Here is a 23,683-nt window from a genome sequence, read left to right on the forward strand (position 1 = left end):
TATACAAAAGTATGATATGAACATAGAAGGGACATCTAATCACATCTGGCGAATTCAGAAAAAACCTTATGTATTTCAATCAGTAAGAGTGACAAGCTAGGTGTGGTGGCACATGCCTGTAATTCTAGTATTTAGGAGGCTGAGGCAGGAGGATTGTCATGAGTTCAAGACCAGCCTGAAGTACATAGTGAGACCATGTCTAAAAAAAGGGTAGTGAGATTTGATCAGGAGGCCACTTAAAATTACAACATGAATCAATGAATTAATGCACAGAAATAAAGCAGGTGTTGACTGCACTGGAGAGAAAGGAAGAGACTAGATTATAGAAGGTTTTGTGGAGCATGCCAAGGAGCGCTTGGACTTTGCTCTGAAAGCAGGTGGTAAGATGCCGTTGAAGGATTTTAAAGAAGGGAACAGTGGCAGGGACTACTGATGTGGCTCAGGTGAGAGATGCTGGGGCTGAATCACTTGGGCAATTGTGGTAGGACTGAAGATAGAAGGAAAATTTGACAAATATTTAGTAGATTAAATTGGCTTGATCTGTTGATTAGATTTAGGATTATAGGAGAGGAAAGCATCTAGGATGAGGGACTGTATGGTTGGTACCTACCTTGTGCCTCAGAAAAGAGAAAGGTGGAGGATAAATTTTTGTTAAGAGGTAGTGAGTTCTGTTAATTAACAAGTAGTTCAGATGCTGAGTCATGGGGATGTTTTGATTGTGATCCTTCAATGTTTTTCCTGAAAGACATATCTGTGACACTGTTTTACTGTGAAGTGGACTTAAGTTATACTGTGATTCTGAAAGTAACTGACTCAATAATATTACACAATATCCAGGCCAAAAGTACTACTTGAGATTTCATCAGCAATGAGAAGCACTGTTTCTTTGAACAGTCTAAGTTAGACTCCTGTTTATGTTGGTAATTGATTGGTTAAAGTAGTTTAGAGCTATGTAGCCATTGTGTGGATATCCATTCACTCTTTTTTTGGTACTGGGGATTGAACTCAGGACCCTGTGCTTTCGAGGCAGGTGGCGGAACCACTGATCTAATCCCTGCCCTCCATTCACTTTCTAAAACAATATAGTTTTGAATAAATTATGGCTCAGTTTCTTCACTTGTAAAAAAGGGAGATGGTAATTATCGTCTACCATAAAAAGTCTTGGGAGATTAATTGGGGTAGCATAATTAATTTATATATTAATAACTTAGATCACAGCAAATGAAATTAGTTTTTTAAATTGTTCATCATTTTCTCAATGTCAATCCTTTGGAAATAATTCTTGGTGCCGTGGTGGCAGCTGTTTCCAAATGGATATAACCCTGAGTGAATGAATCTGTATCATCTTGGTAATTCATAAAAACTGATCATAATAGTTATTTTTCCATTTAATCACAGGACATATAATTTGTTGAAAGTATCTTATGACTGCAGAGTGGTGAAAATCTGCAAATGACAACTTCCTGTGGTTGGATTAGATGGATATTTTAAAAATAAAGCACTGAATTTAAATCCAACACTGGTTACCACCTGTTCCTGGGAATTCTTTCAAATTTAAACCTCTATATTTAGAACGAGTAATATTTGCACTGTAAGATTACCAGGTTCATCAGTTTTGTTATGTTTATCTTCAGGTGATTGTTCCCCAAGCTTTTCACTGAACTTAAAAATTTAATAGACCCATTTGAGGCTCTTGAAAGGAATTGTAGTAATTGTAAAACATTAGCTACTTAACATAAACTTGGAGCTTTTTTTTTTTTCCAGTTACAAACAGAAATAGCCTCTTGAAAACTACTTTAAAAAATACTTGGGAAAACTCAGATTGGTATCTCAAATCCTCATCTTGCTTTGAGAATTCCATTAAGTATCATATATTCTAATTCCTTTGCAGCTGTTGTTTTAAGCAGTTGTCTAGTATCATTTGTCTTCTGTTGAAATCAGTAGTCTATAGATAGACTAATTCCCAGAGTTTAAAATAACGAATTCCCTTGTGAGGAGAAAATATATACTATATTATTCACCTTTTAATCTGCCACTGATAAATCTGAATGTCTTGTGTTCTTAGGAATCTAATCCCTAACATAGGTACAGAAACATTTTAATGAAAGTTGATTGGGAATGTTGAGTTTATATTGTATCAGTTCCTAATAGTACAGTGGGCTCAGTGACTCTGTAAATAATCCCTTAAAAAGTGACCATTATTAATGGTTGTCTGAGCTGTATGGGTCAGGGTGAAATGGGAAATGACTACTAAAGGTTCAGGGCTTTTTGGTGTAAGGAATGTGCTCTAAAATTGATTGTAATGGTAATAACTATGAACATAAAGCACTGAATTTTGAAGTGAGTTATATGGCATGTGAATTATATGTAAAGCTGATATATATATTAAATATATATATAATATATATATATTTGTGTGTGTATGTGGTATTGGGGATTGAACTCAGGGCTTTGTACATGCTAGGCAAACACTCATACCACTAAGCTACATTCCCAGCCTGTTTTTCTCTTTGTTTGGTTTGTTTTGCGACAGGGCCTCTCTCACTAGGTTAACCAGGCTGGGCAGGAACTCAGGATTTTACTTCCTCAGCCTCCTGAATATCTGCGATGTGCTTGCTTTGGCAGCACATAATACTAAAACTGAATATCTGAGTTTATTATAGGCATGCACCACTGTGTCCAGCTAAAATAGTGAATGTATTTTTAAAGTAACCATTGACATAGTTTAGTAGAACTTAAGTAAAGAAATATTTCTTGACAATCAGAAGGTATTTTAGTGTGACTTCTATAATTATGAAATTAAAATTTCTATCTGCTTTAGACTTCATACATGGACCAATGTGAAGGTTGTGTTCTTTTTTTTTTTTTTTTTTTTTTGTACCAGGGATTGAACTCGGGTCCTTGCACTTGTGCAGCAGGCAGTGAAACCACTGAGCTAAATCCCTGGCACTGAAGGTTGTATTCTAATACCTGCTAACCCCTAAAAGTAGTCCCTCACTTTTAAAACTGTATATTCAGAGAGAATGGAGAACAGTAAAATGTTTGGAAAATGGTTTTTTTTGTTGTTTGGAAAATGTTTTATCCTGCCAAAGCTGTATCACCTTGAGTGAGTGGCTTAACCATCCATAGCCTATTTGCTACATAAAATGATAGTGTTGGACTAAATCATGAATCTCAAACTCAGATACCCATAGGGCTAACCAGTTAATTTAAATGAAGAACCCAGGAGCAGCAGGGGCCATATGTAGAGAAGACTGCTCTTTTAAAGAAGACACCCACTACTCAGTTTTGGTCTCATTGCCTTTTCTAATTGTAGGTCCAATGTAACTATGTTTTAATTTTAAGAAAAGCAGGAACTGGGTATTTTAATTTGCTCCTGGTTTTTAAATATTGAAGCTAATTCAAAAAAAGTTTTAAACTATGCAAGCTGGAACTGCAATATTATTCATGGGCCAATATTATAGACAAAGTCAGCTATAGATTATCTCTATAGATGTCCTGGCCACAACATTCTTTATTAAAAATTTTACAAAAATATAAATCATTTCATCATTTTAGATGAAATCATATAAAACAATATGATAAAATATATACGTAAGTTGTAAAGCTTAATATAAAACTAATGCTACCCAAGAGCTAGCACATAATCTTCCTATGTTCTTTCCTGTTTTATATTTTCCTGTTCTCACAAGAGAGTTACTTAAATAATATGTTTAGATACTTAAATAATATATTGTTTGAGTTTGTTTGCTTTTGAATTTTATTTAAAGGAACATAATTTCTGGGGTTCATTTTTCTTCTCATGAAATTTCTAAGATTTGCTTTTTGTTTTATTTTTCTTTTTGAGATAGGGCATCTCTGTGTAGTTTAGTCTGGCCTTGAACTCATTATTGTAGCCCAGGCTGGCATCAAACTCATGGCAATCCTTCCGCCTCTGCCTGCCAAGAGCTGGGATAACAGGCATGCACCACCACAGCTGGCAAGATTTGCTAAATCAGTGGTGGTGAACCTATGGCACACATGTTATTGTGTTTTTCTTTTAAGACAAAAGATGTTAATGTATGAGTTGTTTTTCCTAAACTAAAACCTCAGTATTTGGGTTGGGGATGTAGCTCAGCGGTGCAGCACCTGCCTGGCAAATGCAAAGCCCTGAGTTCGATTCCCAGTACCAAAAAAACCCAAAAACACTCAGTATTCAGTTGTAGTGTTGGCACTTTGCTATAAAAAAGCAGGTTTTGGGTTGCAATTTGGTGCTTGGTCCTAAAAGGTTCGCCATCCCTGCAAAATTATTGAATTTAGCTGTAGTTTAGTCATTTCTCACTATTGTATAATATTATTTTATGTGAATAACTCCAAATTTATTTACTCTCCAGTCAACAGATATTGCTATTATTTTCACTTTTTGGCTCTTGAGAACAGTCCTGTTATTAATATTCTTGTGTACCTCCTGAAGTACAATGGCAAAGTTTTTTTAGTGTTGGGCCAAGTATGGTGATGCATGTCTGTAAGCGCAGCACTTGGGAGGCTGAGGCAGGAGAATCACTGTGAGTTCAAGGCCAGCCTGAATAGTGAGACTTTGTCTCAAAAAACAACAGAAAAAGGGAAAAAACAAACAAAAAGTTTTTCTAGTATATATATTAAGTAGAGTTGGTTGGTTGTATATATGAAGACTATTTCGTAAGATGTCAGTTTTTCAGTGTTACTGACTTAGCCGAATGATTCTGTACTCTGAAAATTCTTTATAAGTCTGTCTTCTCTAATTTGTTGTGTTCTCTTTTTCTACACTTTTTCTGTTGGTGTAGATAACCCTTTCTTCTTTTTTTTTTTTTGGTATCGGGGATTGAACTCATGACCTTGTGCTTGCCAGGCAGGCGCTGCGCCACTGGACTACATCCCCACCCTAACCTTTTATTCTTTTACAGAACCATGTTTCTGTCATTTCTTTCTTTTTTCTTTTTTTGGTACTGGGGATCAAACTCAGGACCTTGTGCTTTTGAGGCAGGCGGCCACATCACTGAGCTAAATCCCTGGTCCTCTGTCATTTCATTAAGAATCCTTCCTCTCCCAGGTATTGTGGTGAATACTCTACTTGCAGCACCCTGAAAGGCTGAAGCAGGATTGCAAGTTTGAGTCCAGCCTAGGCAATTTAGTGACTTACAGATAACCTATCTTTAAAAAAAAAGAGCTGGGGATACAGCTTGTATGAAAATTCTGGGTTCAGTTCCCAGTACCACAAAACCAAAACAAAAGGATACTATAGCTTTTTCCCCTAACATAATAGAATTGTACTTAAAAGTAGATATCCTTTTATATTCATAAATGTCTTCAGCTGAAAGTTTCTTTTTGAGCTTCTCCACATAGAAATATTTTTGTAAAAGTTTAATGATCATTTAAAGGACTTTTAAAGTTATATTTGCTATGTGGCTATGTTTTTATTATTTATTTATTTATTTATTTTGATACTGGGGATTGAACTCGGGTCCTTGTGCTTGCGCAGCAGGCAGCGAAACCACTGAGCTAAACCCCCGGCCCTATGTTTTTAAATTACAAGTTATTTTGTTATTTCTGATATTTGTGAACTTTTAGTTTTTCCACGAGTTTCTCGGTATAAATAATTTGAAATTTTATTGTTGGATGAAAGCTTTTCTTTTTTAACTTCGGAACATGAATTGTTTCTTAATAATTTTGAATAGTTTTTTTTTGGAGACAAGGTCTCTTGTGTAGCCCAGGCTGGCCTCAAACTCCCAGCTATCCTCCTGCCTCAGCCTCCCAAGTACTGGGGTTACAGGTGTGCACCACCACACCTGGCTATGAATAGTATTCTTTTTAATAGGCTATTTTTTTTTTTTTTAAAAAAAAGCTATACAGAGGGCAGGGGATGTAGCTCAGTAGTAGAGTATATGCCTCCTTACACAAGCCCATGGCTTCAATCCTTAGCACCAACAAGCCTGTGAACACATGTGTCTTTAGATAGTGCTACTGCAAAAGCCATACAAGCTACATTTTGCTTTCTTCTTCACTAACTCTAGTCTTTTTTTTTTTTTTTTTTGGTCCTGGGGATCGAACTCGGGTCCTTGCACGTGTGCAGCAGGCGGTGAAACCACTGAGCTAAATCCCCGGCCCTAACTCTAATCTTTGCAATAGAAATTGATACATCTTTAAAGAGATATTTTGCTTTGTTTTGGTTTGTACTTTTTGTTGTTTTTTGCAATGCTGGAGATTGAACTAACGGCCTTGTACATGCTAGGCAAGTGCTCTACCACTGAACTACATCCCAGCCCTAAAGAATTGTTTTAATGAATCATTATCAAATAATAGAAAGATTATTGGATACTATGAAATCCATGTACAAATGAGTTAAGCTTTTTTATAAAGCAAGTTAATTTTATTTAAAATAAATAAGGATAGCCTTCCTAAATACCGTCATAAAACATAGTAGGCTTTGATTTATGCAGTCTTGGGCTTGGGTTGAATAAGTTTTTGTTTGGTGGGTTTTTGTTTTTTTTTTGGTACCGCGGATCGAATTCGGGTCCTTGCGCTTGCGAGGGAGGTGGCGGAACCACTGAGCTAAATTCCTGGCCCGGGTTGAATAAGTTTTTAAAATTATGGTTATTGTACCCACATAGAATATATTCATTTTGTCTTTCCAATTTATCTAATTAAAACTTGGGATTTTCATTCTCTGAAGAGTCTAAAACTGTATTATTGCTGGGCATGGAAGCTCACTCCTGTAATCTCAGCACTCGGGAGGCTGAAGGAGGAGGACTGCTGTGAGTTTGAGCCTGGGCTACATAGTGAGTTCAAGACCAGCCTAAGCTACACAGTGAGACCCTGTCTCAAGTATATGCATACTCGATAACTAAACAAAGCTCAAATTTCTATGGAAAATGCCGATGTGATTTCTCAAGTTTTCCATAGTTAATTATGTTTTGATAATTATAGAGATGAATGTTTTAGGGCAAGAACATTTCCCTTTTAGATGCATCTAAAATTTAATGGTAGGAGGGGTTTTTTTGGAGTGATAAAAATGCTCTAAAATTGGATTATGGTGATTGATGGTTGCATAACTGTGAATATACTAAAAATTGTTGAATTGTATACTTTAAATAGGTGAGTTCTATAATATGTAAATTATTCATATTTTTTAAATGCTAGGGATAGAACCCAGGGGCTTGCACATTCTAGGCACATGCTCAGCCACTGAATCACACCCTCAGCTCCTATAGTATGTGAATGATATCTCAATAAATTTGTTTTTCTTTTTCTTTTTCTTTTTTCTTTTTTGAGATTGTCTCACTATGAAGTTCAGACTGGCCTTGAATTCATTATGTAGCACAGGCTGGCCTCGAACTTGTGGCAGTCCTCCTGCCTCAGCCTCTCAAATGCTAGGATTACAGGCATGCATCACCACATTTGGCTCAATAAAGTTGTTAAAATTTAATGATGCCCCAGAGGAATTTATTGATTCTTTTTTCACTATTTTCTCTTTGAAAACTGAAGTATTTGGGATGCTGCATGGATTTGAGAAACTAAAGAAATTTGAATGTTTTAGAGCTTGGGCTGTTTCCCCCAATTTTTCTGATTGTCAAGGAATATTATATAGCACTTAGTTTTTAACTTCTTTATAGTGATTAAAAACTTGCTAAGAAATATTGAATAGTCTTGACATTGAAACAATTTTCAGGTGGAATTGAACCCAGGGCCTTTGCACTAAGATACATCTCCAGCCCTGGGATTACAGACATGAACCACCATACCTGGCTTTGAACAATTTTTTGTAAAGAGTGCTTTTTCTGAGCCATTGACTATATGTATATTGGTTTCACTGTTTCAGATCGACATAAAAGTTTTTACTGGTTGAAATATTCAGAAATTTCTTCCTTTTTACTAGCCAATGTCATTCAGTTCAGTGAAAAAAGATATGAGAAACAGTATAATCATTTTAACTTATTTTCAAAGTCCTAAGAAAGAAAAATCACACAAAGTAAATTTTACACAAAATTGAACATCTCTTTAGTTTCCATATAAATTTAAAATAATGACTGTATGATTTTATTTTATGTGAAACTGTGCAAAACACAACGAACTCATCTCTAGTAATAGGTCAATGATTGCCTGTGGCCAAGATTGAGAATATACATGACTTCCTAGAGGCATTAAGAGTTCTTTTTGTTTTTGTTTTTTATTCTTTGTTTTGTTTTTTGCTTTTTTAGACAGGGTCACCTTATGTATTCACACTGACTTTGAACTTACTGTGTACCCCAGGCTGGCCTCAAACTTGCAGTCCTCCTGCCAAGAGGCATTAAGAGTTTTAAGAGACTGTTTTGATAGGGTTTTATTTTGTATTTTATTACACAGATATGTTATTTGCCAAAACTCATAGGACCATACACTTAAAATGGGTAATTTATTGTACGTAAGTTGTATTTCAGTAAAATTGATTAAAATAAAATAGGTCAAGATCACATATACTTAAGGCTTATATTTTACATCGTGGCGGGTATTTTTTGGGGGGGGGACTTAAGCCTCAGCATGTAGCTCAGGCTGGTCTTGACCTCACTATGTAGTCCAAGCTGGCCTTGAACTTTCAGCAATCCTGCCTCTGCCCTGAGAGCTGAGTTTATAGGTGTGTGCCACCACACCCACCTCTTTTGATATATATTATCATATATCTCCATATTATATAGTTATAAGGCTTTGTTCAACTATGCCAGTGGAGAAGAGAAGAGTACAGTGCTTCTAAAATTGTCATTGATGAGGGTTAAGAATATGGCTCAGTGGTAGAGTACTTTTCAATTACACACAAGGCCCTAGATTCAATCTGTGGCACTGCAAAAAAAGAGGAGGAAATGGTTTTAAATTTGTAGAAGCCTATATTCTTAGAGTAAACTGAGGCACAGCCGAGACCACCAGAGCAGGCAAAAATGAAGCAACAAGTGAGGTTTTATTTCTAGCCTGGGTACAAGCTAGTCGAGGGCAACAAAGCCATTGACCCTGGGGTCTTGGGTGAGGAGAAATTTTGTAGGGGAGTTTGGGTAGGGGAGGGATAGTGCCAGAGGAGTGGAAAATTTTGTCCTGGAGTGGAGGAAGTCTTTTGTTCTGGGGCAGAGGAAGTCTGGTGGTCTTCAGGAGTGGTTTTCAGCAGATGTTGCTGTGTGGGGCAGGCTGCTTATCTTGATCTCAGCCTGTTATCCTTTGTGCCTTGGAGGATGTGTAACTGCAAAGCCTGGGAAATTTTTCTCTTCTGCTTGGCCAGGGGTCTCACATATATACAACATTAATATTTAAAAGTATTATATTTTGCTAGTATAATATATGTACTTCATTATCTCTGATCCTTTGCTTTTGTTAGAACCTGAGTTTGCCATTTTTGTGGTGCTGGGGACTGAATCCTGGGCCTCACGTTTGGTAAACATGCCCTCCACCGCTGAGCTTAGTTCCCAGCCCTGAGCCTTTTGACTTTATACTACATATTTATTTTTTCCTCATTTGAATGTAGAAACTCCTTTTTTTTTTCTTTTTAACACTGCTAGGGATTTAACCCAAGGGCCTTGCCTGTATAGCAGGTACTGTACCACTGAGCTATATCTCCAACAGAAACTATCTTTAAAAAATGTTAAGTCTAGGGGCCGGGGATGTAGCTCAGTGGCGCCACACCCATCTGGTAGGTGCAAGGTCCTGAATTCAATCACCTGTACCAAGAAAAAATTAAGTCTTTTATAAAGTGTGTCATTTTGTTTCTAGTAAGTCAGGCAACAGACACTTCCTCCATGCCAGGCATTATCCAGTACTGAATAAGACAGCATAGCACAACTCTTATGGAGTACTTTCCAGTTTTCAAATTAGTTTTATATGTCTTATTTCATCCATAAACAAGGAAAAGAAACTCAGAGAAACAAAGTGACTTTGCTTAAGGTTACACAGCTGAAAGACAGATATCTGATTCCAACTTCATTTCAGCCAATTCAGGTGGGTAGAGTTACATAGTTTAGGTAGATGAGTGGAAAATTTGAGGGAGCACATTAAATAGTTGGATTTTATCCACATTCTAGAATATGAATAAACTTTTAAAATTGTGTCTAAAGTTGCATATATTCCCTTTCCAGCTGATTTTCTGTGCTACCAGGATAAGAAAGTTTGAATTTCTGCCAATTCAATTTCTTCTAAGACCTATTTTTTCTCTTTTCTTAACTTTTTAAAAACCTTAAAAACTTTAAAAAATTGACATATAAAAGTTATGCATATTTATGGGGTGTTGTGTGATGTTTCATAATGTCATGTAATGTATACATAATGTTCAAATCAGGGTAGTTATACCTGTCTTCTCAAACATTTGTCATTTCTATATAATCAAAACATTCAGAATCATCTTTTAAAAGCACATTATCACTATCTACAGTCACCTTACTATGCAGTAGAACACCAGAACTTCTAATCATAATTTAGCACCCACTGGTGAACTTCCTCTATCCCTCCTTCCTTTTTACTTTTCTCAGCCTCTGATAAGCACTATTATTCTCTGAACATCTGTGAGATAGACTTTTTTAGATTTCACAGATGAATGAGATCATGAGGTATTTGTCTTTCTGGGCTTGGCTTATTTCACTTTATATACTGTCCTCCAGTTCCATCAATGTTGCAAATGACAGGATTTCCTTTTTTTTTTAAAGACTGAATAGAATCCATTATGTCTATACGCCACATTTTCTTTATCCATTCATCAGTTGATGGACACTGCGGTTGTTTCCATTTCTAGGCTATTGTGAATAGTGCTACAATAAACATGGGAGTGCAGGTATTTCTCCAATGCACTGATTTCATTTCCTTTGGGTACATATGCAGTAGTGGGATTGCTGGATCATATGGGTTGTTAGGGTTGTAATTTTTTTGTTGTTATTATTTTGTTTTTTGAGACAGGGTCTCACTATGTAGTTCAGGCTGGCTTTGAATTCGCTATGTAGTCCAGGCTGGCCTCGAACTCATGACAATCCTCCTGTCTCAGCCTCCCCAGTGCTGGGATTACAGGCATACGCTACTATGCCTGGCTAGTTTTAATTTTCTGGAGAACTTTACTGTGTTCCATAATTGCTGTGCTAATTTACATTCCTACCAACAGTCCACTGGGACTTTTTGTCTTTTTTAATAAAAGCCATTCTAACTGTGAGGAGGTCATCTCTCATTCTGGTTTTAGTTTACATTTCTCTAGTTAGTGATGTTTAACATTTTTTCATTTATCTCTTAGCTATTTGTATGGCTTTTGTTCTGTTTCTTTTTAATAAGAGACAGAATCTCACTATCTTGCCCACACTGGCGTTGAACTTCTCGGGTCAAGCAGTTCTCTTGCTTCAGCCTCCCTTATAGCTGAGATTACAGGTACATGCCAGTGCACCCACCTTTTTTAATGTTTCCTTTAAGAAGTATCGATTACATTTTAAAAGTTGAATTATTTTCTTATATTGAATTGTTTGAATTCCTTATATATTTTGGAAATTAACCCCTTATTAGATGCAAAGTTTGAAAATATTTTCTCCCATCCTGTAGGTTGTCTCTTCATTCTGTTGATTGTTTCCATTACTGTGCAGAAACTTTTTAGTTTGATGTAACCCCATTTGTCTATTTTTGCTTTAGTTTCCTATGCTTCTGGGGTTTTATCCAAACATGCTTTGCCTATTCCAATGCTCTGAATCATTCTCTATTTCCTTCTAGTAGTTGTTCATGGTTTCTTGTCTTAGATTTAAGAGTTTAATATTCTTTTCCCTATTACTAGGAAATTAACCCAAGGCCTCATGCAAGTTCTAGGCAAGTTCTCTACCACTACACTACATCCCCTTCCCTTTTTATTTTATTTTGAGACAGTGTATCAGTCAGTATTTACTAGAGAAACAGATATAACCCAAGATATACAAATATATATGAATTTACAAGATTGGCTTACAATGGCCACCCACAGAGTTGAATGAGGAAGAGTCCAGAGGGTCTGGACTTGCACACTGGAGACCAAAGGATTTAGTCAGAGGTCTGGAGCTTACTGCAGTGTCCCATGGGAGTCCATATCAGGAGGCCACAGGGTCTGTGCTGGAAGGCTGAAGAGTCTATGCTGGAAGGCTGAAGGAAGCTGAAGGGTCTGCACTAGAAGCCAGGAGATGACGTCCAAGGTGAAGACAAAGACTGGACCTCCTCTAAACAAACAAGCAGATCTTTCCTTCCTCATTTCCCCTTTATACCATATAGGAAAAGAGCCACCCTAGGGCATGGCATTGCTGAGCTGATTTAGTTAAATTTATCTTAACCAAACTTCTCAAGTTGACACAATCAATCAACCATCACTGGCAGCTGTTTCACTAAATTGCCCAGGCTGGGCTTAAATTTGTACTACTCCTACCTCAACATCCAGAGTAGCTAGGATTATAGGCATATGCCACTGGGCCCAATTGTTTAATCCAACAGTCCCCTACCTTTTTGGCACCAGGGACTGGTTTTGTGGACAATGATTCAAGCTCATTAAATTTATTGTGTACTTTATTTCTATTATTACCTTGTAATATATAATAAAATAATTATAAAACCCACCATAATGCAAAATCAATGAGAGCCTTGAGCTTGACAGTCCTATTTGGGGGTGATGAGAGACAGTGATACCTGAAATGTGTTGCTCATGTCCAGTATACTCTGTACTCTTGTTTTGGTTGGTGTCACTGCAGAAAATCATGGTTCATAAAGATAGGATGTTGGAAATAGAAGCAGGCTTCTCAGTGCTTTTGTGGTAATTTAAAGATATTCCAATTTGACTTTAATCCAAAACATATGGAGATTTGAAGTTGTCTCTGCCATGCTTTTAAGGCCGCCATCATATGTGATCTCAAGCAGTTTATCTTCTAGCATGGACAAAGTCAATTCACCTGGCATGAAGGAATGGTCACAGATCCATTCCTTCCCAATTCAGGGATCTTTTGTGGTTGGGAAATAATGCTCAGACCCTTTTGAAAGCTGAGATAGATTCTACTGCTGGGAGAAAGAAGGCAGCCCTGGCTCAGTCTCAAAATTTCTGCTATAATGTTTGAAACATCAAAAATCCCTATCTTCACTTGTCGCCTCCATAATTCCAGCTTGGCTTTGAATGCAGCCACTTTGTCTGCCAATTTGAACACAGTTATTCTCCCCTGAAGTTACAGATTGAGTTCTTTGAGTAGTTGAAATATCACAAATTCCTCTGTAGCCATTGCCACAGCCATGATGTGGAAAAGAAAGACACAGGATCAGCAGCTATTGCTGCCACCACAGCAGCCCCCACTGCCTGAGCAGAAAAAGACTTGAGATAAAGAAAATGAGAGTTCCATCAGACAGACCACTCAGCCTTCTGGGCCTGCCCTCCATGGCCAATGGAAAGCCTGGTGACCCCCAAGTCAGCTCTTCATAGAGGTCCTCCAGGATGAAGGGGACCAATGACTCCATCATTGCTGAGTCTCCCACCTCCTCCCAGTGGTAGACCCAATGTGGGGAGGTCTTGGCCTCAGGCCTAGCGCATATGGTCATGGTGGGGGAGTCAATGCTGAAGTTCCCTTTCTGTGGCTTGCCCATGGGGTTCCCTCCAGAGGAAGCTTTCAGGAAGAACAGAAAACCCTCAAACGCTCAAAAGGTCTTTTATCAAGAATGCCTGAACACCTAAAGATAGGCCCCCCAGGTTATCGAATACAAATCTAACTGCCTTGTTTGCCAACACTTTTCCTTAAAGGGCCACTGTGAATGTGAAGAATTCTGTACCTTCTACCAACCTGGTGGAAGGAGTCTTCTGTGACTTACCAGCTGTGTATTTCCCTGTGCTCCATGATGTCTACTATGAATCTCTTCCATCCAGCACCCTTAGGCAGTGACACATCCACTCACCTGTGTAGGGTCCAGAGTTGTGTCTCATCAGTGGTATGCGGGGAGTGCCGTCTTTTGATCCAGCCTACATACAGTCGCCTTCAGGACCTTTGGCTGCCTCCCGGATCTTCCCCTCTGTCAAATGACTGCTGAAAAGGAAATCTTTTTGGTGCTAGGTGCTGTTTCTTTTCTTTTTTTTTGGTACCAGGGATTGAACTCAGGACCTTGCGTTTGTGAGGCAGGCGGCACAACCGCTGAGCTAAATCACCGGCCCCTTGGTGCTATTTCTTGTGCATCTATCCACCTGACCTCCAGTATTGCCCTCAATTTGTGAGAGCACAGGGGCAGTTTCCAACCTTCTCTGGCTGCTTGCTTTAAGTTTTGTTTGTTCGTTTTGTTTTTGTGACACCTCAGTGTTTTCAGCCAATCAGGAAACTCCCTAGGTTATCTGACTTGAGGTAAAGTTTGGGTGACTGGTACAGAGATGCTCCCTGAAAGGCCACCCTCCTCCTTTTGGATTTCATAGTTTTTCTGTCAGTAACATGATACCCTCTGCTGTCGTCTGTGCTGACTGTTTTGTGAATCTGTGCACTCCCTTCTAGACTTTCTTTCTTTTTGAGGGGGTAGGGTGAGACAAGTTCTTGCTCTGTAGTCCAGGCTGGTGATGAACTCATTATATAGCCCCGGCTGTCCTCGATCTTGTGGCAATTCTCCTGCCTCAGCCTCCTGAGTGCTGGGATTATAGGCATGCACCACCACACTCAGCCCCTCATAGCCTGTCTTTGTGGTATTTTTTGACTTCCCAGTATGTACTAGAATAAGTTTTTCTGCCAAAATGAGCCAGGCTTTTGGTGCCCTCTAGACTATCCCCACAAACCAGTATGGGAGAATTGTGAAACTTTCTACAGACTGCCTCCCTATTCTCTGTCTCAGTTATTTCAGGTCTAATACAGGCCAGTGATGTCTTGTAAAGCCTCAGGTGGATCTCCCTACCCAGCTTCTCTCCAGCCTGTTTTAGTTAGACTGTCATTGTAAGGCCACCAGCCCTATCATTTGAATTTTGTCGATTTCTACCTGGCCTGTCTTTGGGTGGAATCTCAACAATACTGTTGCCCTCTTCTGACCCTCTTCCCTTACATCCATGGCACTGATTGTTTTCTGTGAAAATGACAGTGAACAGGTTCACTTTTGAGTTGTCCCTGAGGAAATAAGTCAGATGTGGGCTCGAGGAAGGGATGAGAGCCTCTGGAGAGCTGAGAATACTTTTTTTTTTGAGAATACATTTTTTTTAAAACCTTTTTTTTTTTGTATTAGTAATAAATGCAGTGGAAACAAAAATACCACAGTGACTCATTAATGTTCTCTAACAATTGTGCCTCAGTAGCCTCTCTGTTCTTCAGTTTGTCTAATTATGGTGCTGGCCAAAAGAGGAACATGTCCTACCTTTTGAACTGCAGCTTCTCCTAAAAGTTCACAACAAATGTCCTTAGCAGTAGGCAAGATCAACTCTTTACCAGTAGTAAAGGAATTCTTAGCTTTAGCAATGTAGTTAACCACTAAGAATGTTGCTCTCAGGGCAGACACATTTGATGAAGTAATGGCCTTCAATAATTGCTTCTGTTCTTTGTGTTTGTTTTTTTTTTTTTTTTGAGAAACTTCAAAGGCTTGGTTGTTTTTATTTTGTTTTGTTTTTTTCAAAGGCTTGTTTTTTAATGCAGGGTGCTTGGTCTCCATGTGGCAAAGCAGTTTTAAAGGTGTTACTGGCTTGTTGGATAGCCAGTCACTACGTATTATACAAAGCAAGCTTGGAAAATGTTGCAGTGAACTGGTAATTTAAGTAGTACTGCTGGTGTTTTCTTTTAAATCCATTTCTTTCTTTTTAGAATTTAACCCTTTAATGATAACCAATGCAAACATTTTATTTAAACATTTAAGCAATGTTTATTGGGGTGTGTCTCCCATAAGGCTATGAAAATTGCTGGGACTCTCATTAGTGAACAAAGACCAGAATAATTTTTTTTCTGAGCAGTTGCTCCTTTATTCACTAAAAGGAGTCTCATTTAGCAGTCTCCCCAAAACTAAGGTTCTCTATTATTCATTACACTTTTAAAAATTCCTTTAATAATTTAAAAGTCAACTGGGGATTTAGCTCAGTGTTTTTGCCGCCTGCTGCGCAAGCACAAGGACCTGAGTTCGATCCCCAGTACAAAAAAAATAAAAAAGTTGGAAGGCTCTGCTCTTAGCTGATTTTGATTAGCTGGGTCAGATCTATAGATCACTGGAAAACAGCAAGGTCCAAGAATTTCTCCCTGCCCGGTGCAGCTTTCTTTTTGTTGGCAGTCTTAGAGTCTTCCACTGATTACTGTTTCCTCCTTTCCAAAGAAGCTCACCAGTGATGTTTGTTTTTTATTCATTTTTGCTAGGGTTAGCTTGTGGGCTTATCAAAACTAAGACAAGTGGGCAGTGTGGGAAAGAGGTGCAGACGGAAGAGGTAAATAAAATAATGGGTACATAAACTAAAATAAGTGGCACACATTGCTTCTCAGCCTTTTGGCTAAGACGAAGTGTAAAATAAGTGACATAGACTAAAATAAGTGGCAGATGCTGACTTAAAGCCTGTTACCAGATGCAGCTACAGTTGAAGTCCATCAACTTACTTGCTACTATAAAGCCTGCCACTAGATGCAGTTTGTCACTTGACACTCACTAAAAGGATTTTGATGAGTCTCCAAGGAATTAATTATGATCTGTGCAGAGTCAAACCTCCCTGTATTTGCAGCTGCTCTGTAGTGCTAGCATCACCATCTTAGCTCCACCTCAAATCATCAGGAATTAGATTTTCATAAGAATTACTTGGCCTAGATTGTAGACAGTTCACAATAAAGTTTGCTCTCTTATGAGAATCTAATGCTGCTGCTGATGAGATAGGAGGCAGAGCTCAGGTGGTAATGAAGGCATTGAGGAATAGTTGTAAATATAGGTTAAGCTTAGCTCTCTCACCCACTGCTCACCTCCTGCTCTGTGGCCTGATTCCTAACAGGCCACAATAAATACTAGTCCATGGTAGCGGCTTGGGATGCCTGCTTTATTCCATTTTGTTTTGATTTTTTTCTATGGTGAGAGATAGGGGTCTAGTTTCATTCTTTTGCGTGTAAACATCCAGTTTACCTAGAATATTTATTGAAGAGACTGCCCTTTTTCTAATACATCTTAGTACCTTTGTTGAAGGTCATTTGACTGTAGCTGCATGATTTTACTTGTAGTCTCTCTGTTCTGTTCCATTTGATTACTGTAGCTTTGTACTATATTTTGAAGTTAGGTAATGTTATGCCTCATGCTTTTTTCTTTCTGTCCAAGATGGCTTTGGCTTTTTTTTTAATGGCTTGTGAATTTTAGGATTGTTTTTTCTAGTTCTGAAGAATGTTATTGGTGTTTTGATAGGGATTGAATTGAATTTGTAGATTGCTTTGGGTAGTATGAACACTATTTTTCCACTATTTTTTGTTTTGTTTTGTTTGTTTGTGACAGGGTCTCACGAAGCAATTCAAGCTGTCCTTAAACTTGTATGTAGACCAGTCTGGCTTTGAACTCATGGCAGTCTTCCTGCCTCAGCCTCCCAAGTGCTAGGATTACAGGCGTGTATCACCACACTCGGCTCCCCTATTAAAAGACAGTAAAGAGGGGCCTGGGATTTAGCTCAATGGCACAGCACCTGCCTTGAAAGTGCAAGGTCCTAAGTTGGATCCCCAGTACCATAAAAAAAAAAAAAAAAAAAAAAAAGACAGTAAAGAGTCTCCCAAATAGAGTAATATTAGCAACCTCTATATCAACTGCCTGGAACTTCACATTCACCGTTTTTTGTTCTTTTTTTTTTTTTTTTTTAAGACAAAGTCTCACTATATAGTTCAGGCTGGACTTGAACTCATTATGTACCCTAGGCTGGCCTCAAACTCTCAGAGATCCTTTTGCCTTAGCCTCCTTGGTACTGGGATTACAGGCGTGCATCACCACACCCAACATTTAACATTTTAATCCTCAGAGTATCCCTATTTAACAGAGGAAGAGGAAAAATGTTCAAAGTGAATTCAGTCCTGTTTGAAGTAGCCCACACATTATATTACCAGGTTACAAGGCTGTGAGGTTAGCTTCAGCATTATTTTTCCTCCTGTTATGACCTCCAAGACCAGTGTTCAAATCCAGTGGAAATGGGAACTACAAGGTTATTATGGACATTTTACTAGTATTTCTTTTAAATACTGGGAATTGAGCCCAGGGCCTTTGCACTGAGTTACATCTCCAGGTCTTTTTTATTTTTTTGAGACAGGTTCTGGCTAAGTGCTACTTTTCTCAGGCTGGGCTCAAACTTGGCATTCCTCAGTGTTTTATAGTTTTCATTGTGGAGATCTTTTCATTTCTTTGATTAAATTTATTCCTAGGTATTCTCTCTCTGTCTCCCTGTCTTTCTCTCTCTTTCCTCCCCTCCTCTTCTTATTCTTCTTCCTCCTCTTCTCTCTCCCCCCTTCTATTTCTTCTTGTAGCTATTAAAAATGATACTTCTTGGGCCAGGGATTTAGCTCAGTGGTTCTGCCACCTGCCTCTCAAGCTCAAGGTCCCAAGTTTGATCCCTGATACCAAAAAAAAAAAAAAAAGAAATATTTTTTCCAGATATTTTGCTGCTGGCATACCAAGACTATTTCTGATTGTAACCTGAACAGTGGAGACCTAGCAGTGCCAGAGCTTGCCACAAAGGAGTACTCTGCATATTTGTGGCATCCAATGCCCGTGGACCCAACTTGTAAAAACTTCCCACACTTGCTTTCCTCACTTGGTTTCACTGGTTTGCAGGCCATTTTCCCAGTGGTGGCAGCTGTATGAGACTGCCATAGCAATCAGCTGAGCAGGGTAGCTACTAGGCATGTCAAGGGTAATGGAAAGAACGGACCAGATATGAGAAGACCTAAAGTCTAATCTTAGAACTGTCACTTGAGAGCTATATTACCTGGGCAACTCACAGATTCATTATGAATCTTTTTCCTTCTCAGTAAATTGAAGGAATGATGTATGCACTGCAGATAAATCTCAGAATCAATATGCTAAATGAAAGAAGCCAGATATGAAGGAGAATATAATTTCATTTACATAAAGTTAGGAAATGTGAAACATATAATGACAGAAAGTGGATTGGTGATTACATGTTTGGGGCAGACTAATGGATGGAACACAAAGAGGCCTGAGGAATCTTCAGAGGAATAGAAATGTTCTGTGTCTTAATTATAGTGGTAATTTCATAGGTGAATACAGCTGTCAGAATTTATGAAATTGTGCATTGTCATGTGCAAGTACCCAAAGAAGGAATTATGAGGCAGTTTCATGTCTTAATAAGAAAAAATACTGAAATAGATTATTTGGATTTTTTACCATCAGTACAGGAGTGGAGAACAGCTGCACAAATATGTGTTCATATTAGGTAGTAGTAGGCTATGCATTTGCTGTCTTTGCTCTAAAATCCCCAGTAAAGTTATTGTTAACATGAATGGAATCAGCAGTCATCTGTCTTGGCCCCTAACTTGACCTTTATTCATTCCTTTTTTAAAAAATCAAATTCCTAATTAACCACTTGTGGTAGAGAGTATTTGAGATCAAATTTCCTAAAATATTTAAAATACTGGGCCGGGGTGGTTCTGCCACCTGTTTTGCAAATGCAAGGTCCCAAGTTCAATCCCTGGTACCACAAAAAAAAACCCCACAAACTTAATTTAATAAAAATTTTATATCCTTATATTTCACTTAACTGATTATTTTCCTTCTTATTGGTTATTGTATCTTGTTACTTTATGTTATGGAACTCTATTTACCTTTTTAGAGTTACACTATGATGAAGTGTCAATGGTAAATTCTCAGTGCTAGTGTATAAGTACAAAGAATAAATTGGAAATGATTTGGTCCATCCTTCAAAATTCTCATCCTGTATTCTTTTTTTTTTTTTTTTTTTGGTACTGGGGATCGAATCCAGGACTTGGTGTTTGCGAGGCAGGCAGCAGAACCACTGAGCTAAATCCCCAGCCCTCATTCTGTATTCTCTTGTTATAAATAACTCAAATCCTTCTTTTATTTTTTTTTCCCCCCTGTATACTGGGTTTTGAACCTAGGACCTTTGCATTGAGCTACATCGCCAACCCTTTCTATTTTGAGACAGGGACTCAATAAATCATTAAATTGCCCAGGCTGGGTTCGAACTTGAAATTCTCCTACCTCAGCCTTCCAGAGTGCAGGGATTATAGGTGTATACCACCATGCCTAGCTTCAAAACTATTCTTAATAACATCCCTCTAGAAACTGCAACCAGTTGTTTGGAGTTGACACCAAAGTCAAAAATAGACCTAGAGGGAATATCCAGTAGTACCTCAAATATGAAGTGCGAGAGTAGTGATCATTCTAGGCTACTTGTGGGTGGGTATATCTCCAAAGGAAAAGCAGAGCCAGTTGCTCATTCTTTCCCTGATATCCATACCCTCTCTGTTTAAGACTTACTCAGGGTGTATAACCTTGATCTGAATTTAGCACTATGGGCAGCTACTCATGAAACCAAGCCACATGTTCCTTGGAAGAAAGCTGATATTAGGGTTGGGCAGGAAATATACAAGATGAAGCTGTCAAACACTAAAGCAATTGATTGAAATACATGGAATATATAAAAACCCATGATAAATAATGAATTTGACAAAAACAACTGGGCATGGGGTGCATGCCTCTAATCCTAGCACTTGGGAGGCTGAGATAGGGTGATAACAAGTTTAAGGCCATCCTGGGCTACACAGAGAGACCCTGTCTCAGGGGGGGAAAAAAGATAATAAAATCTAAAAGAACTTGTCAGACACCATCCAAAATAAGGACAGTACTTTGTGAATTGAAAATTAAAAGGAAAGAATTAAACATTTATACCTGACTTCATCTACTTTAGGTAATCAGTAGCCCTAATTGTGGGCATAAACTTTTTCTTTAAAGAATTCCATAAAAAATGATTGGATCAGAAAATCACCATCTTGCAGTCCCTGATTAAAGAAGGTATCAATCATCAAAGGATTAAACAATTGAACTAACTTGGTTGATGAGAAAATTTCACAAGGAAAGGATCAGGCTGCAGTCCTAGCAGACATTTGTATATATATATTGATGCAATATGTATGAAGCACATGCTAACCCTATGAAGTATTTTTGGCAGAAATGTAGAAGTTGATTCTAGTATGAGCGTGCCAGATTTGGCCAAACGAAATAGGATAGTTAAATTTGAATTTCAGAAAAACAAGCGATTTTTTAGTATAAGTACATCCTATGCTTGGAACGTACTTTGTTTCTATAGCAAGTCAATGGAACAGAACAGGGGGAGGAGTTGGTGTGGGAATACCTTGTAGGAAAAATTATGAGCCAAAATGCACCAAAAAAAAAATTGGATATGTGAAACTTGCTTGGATTCTGATTTGAAAAACAAATTTTTGTAAAAAGATATTTCAAGATTTTATATATATATATTTGTATATGTATATCCCCCCCAACAGCACTTTGGGAAGTTGAGGCAGGAGGATCGAAGTTCAAGCCCAGCCTGGACAACTTAGCAACTAAGGGAGACCCTATCTCAAAATTTTAAAAAAGGGATGGTGATGTATCTTAGTTCAAAGGCCCTGGGTTCAATCCCCAGTATTGCAAATGAATAAATGAATGAATGATAATTGTAGAATTTATATTGTCCAATGGGCATAAGATATCAAATAATTACTTTAAATTTCATTAGATATAATAATGGTGTTATGGATGTAAAAGAAAGTGTTCATTTTTAAAAATGAAGTTAGGAATAAAATAATACAATATCTTGGATTTACTTTAAAATATTTCAGCAAAGAAAGTTAAGGATAGAGGAAGTGATTGTGGCATATTTTGACAATTGAAGAACCTAGGGTTGGTTAACATGGGGATTTATTTTACCATTCTAAATTTGTGATGTTTGAAATTTTTTTACAACGAAAATTTATTTTATTTTATTTTATTTTATTTTTATTTTTATTTTTTTGGTACCGGGGATCTAACTTGGGTCCTTGCACTTGTGAGGCAGGCGACAGAACCACTGCGCTAAATCCCCAGCCCCTTGAAAATGTTTTTAAATGCTATAGGTAAATCACTATACCCGTTTTGTAGCAGGTACTTAGAGCTTTACAGAATCTGTGTACTGCAAATGTATACTTACTACATTTGTAAAGTACTTTAGCATATCTAATTTTACAATCAATACCTATGGCAATTATTACCCTAGGTTTTGTGTGCATGTGAAAGGGAAAATCAAACCCAGGACCTCATGCATGATGGGCAAGCACTGTACCACTGAGCTACACCTACAGCATTGTTCTAATTTTAAACCTGAGGCTAGCAAGGCATTCAATTCAATAATTTGACCATGAATCACATTTGCTTCTCAGCTTCTTAGTAGAACCTGACTGGATCCTGGACTTTTTTTTTTTTGAGACAGTTTCTCGCTATGTAGTTCAGCCCGGCCTTGAACGCATATGTAGCCTAGGCTGGCCTTGAACTTGCAGCAATCCTCCTGCCTTAGCCTACCCAGTGCTAGGATTATAGGTCTGTACCACCACTCCTGGCCTTTCTTCTTAATGTAGTAATCTTTCATTGTGCTAGCTACTATTAAACAGATTAGGGGTGGGGGGTACTGAGATTGAACCCGGGGAGCACTAAGCTGTAATATCCAGCTTTCTTGCTCACCCCTCTCCCCAATACTGGGTTACTGGGTATTGAACCCAGGACTTTCACACTGAGCTACATCCATAGTACTTATGTTTTTGAGGCAAGGTCTTGCTAAGGTGCCCAGGTACGATCCTCCTACATTAGCCTCCCAAAGTACTAGAATTGCAGGCATATGCCACCATACCTGATCCTAGCTCTTTTAGTTTGAGACAGGATCTCACTAAATTTCACAGACTGGCCTCACTCAAACTTTCAATCCTCTTGCCTCAGCCTCTCAAGTAGCTGGAATTACAGGCATGTAGCACCATGCCACCTTTAAATAAACTCTGGTGGTCTACTGACAGATGTTTAAAATAAGAGTCTTATTTGGTATCTTAAAATAGAAAAAATATGCCAGATGTGGTGGTTTGTGCCTTTAATTCCAGCATCTGAGAGGCTGAGGCAGGAGGATTGCTGCAAATTCAAGGCCAGCCCGTGCCATATAGTGAATTCAAGGCCAGCCTGAACTATATAAGGAAATCCTGACTCAAAAAAAAAAATAAAAAAGAGCCATGCAAATATTTTACTGTTTAATTTTATCTCTATTCCCACAAAATATGAATGTGTGGCAGTGGTACTTTTAAGGTTCTATGTTTATTGGATATTTATGATGTATTATACCCATGCTTTAATGTAAATTCACTAATATGACAATATTTAATTAGAGCCAATATTTAATTATTTTTTTAAAAGATATAAGCTTTCTTACAGTAAAATATAGAGCCACAGGAAAAACAGCAAATAAAAATAAAAGCACAGGGGCTTGGGTTGTAACTCAGTGGTAGAGTGCTTGCTTAGCTTAAGTAAGGCCCTGAGTTCAGTCCAGGGAAAAGCCAAAAAGAATGAAAAGCTCACACTTGACCAATGCAGAATATAGGTCAGTAGATAGAGAAGGATCATTATTCTGCTAAGCCTGTCTAAGGAGCCTTGACCAAGAATCCTGGGGTTCAGATAGACCTTGTTTCAGCAATATTTTGGCAACTTGAATCCAAATCTACCTAAAGTTATAGAAAGAAAAATTAATTGAGTTCTT

The 23,683-nt window shown here is 38.0% G+C and overlaps 1 protein-coding gene, 1 non-coding gene and 1 pseudogene across 3 annotated transcripts in view; 2 read left to right on the forward strand and 1 right to left on the reverse strand.

Annotated features, from left to right (window-relative positions):
* Kif24 (kinesin family member 24) overlaps positions 1-23,683 on the forward strand; it is a 99,218-nt gene that overhangs the window by 3,576 nt on the left and 71,959 nt on the right. The gene's annotated exons all lie outside the window — the stretch shown is intronic.
* LOC101712206 (proline-rich protein 3 pseudogene) lies at positions 13,373-16,084 on the forward strand (annotated as a pseudogene).
* LOC147825847 (small nucleolar RNA SNORA61) lies at positions 17,953-18,084 on the reverse strand. The gene has a single exon (XR_015440169.1). It is a non-coding gene; the product is annotated as a small nucleolar RNA SNORA61 (small nucleolar RNA).

The sequence above is a fragment of the Heterocephalus glaber genome, unplaced genomic scaffold (genome assembly GCF_053883595.1).
Source record: "Heterocephalus glaber isolate CG9 unplaced genomic scaffold, H.glaber_assembly_v1.0 deba00001481, whole genome shotgun sequence".
Classification (NCBI taxonomy): Eukaryota; Metazoa; Chordata; class Mammalia; order Rodentia; family Bathyergidae; genus Heterocephalus; species Heterocephalus glaber.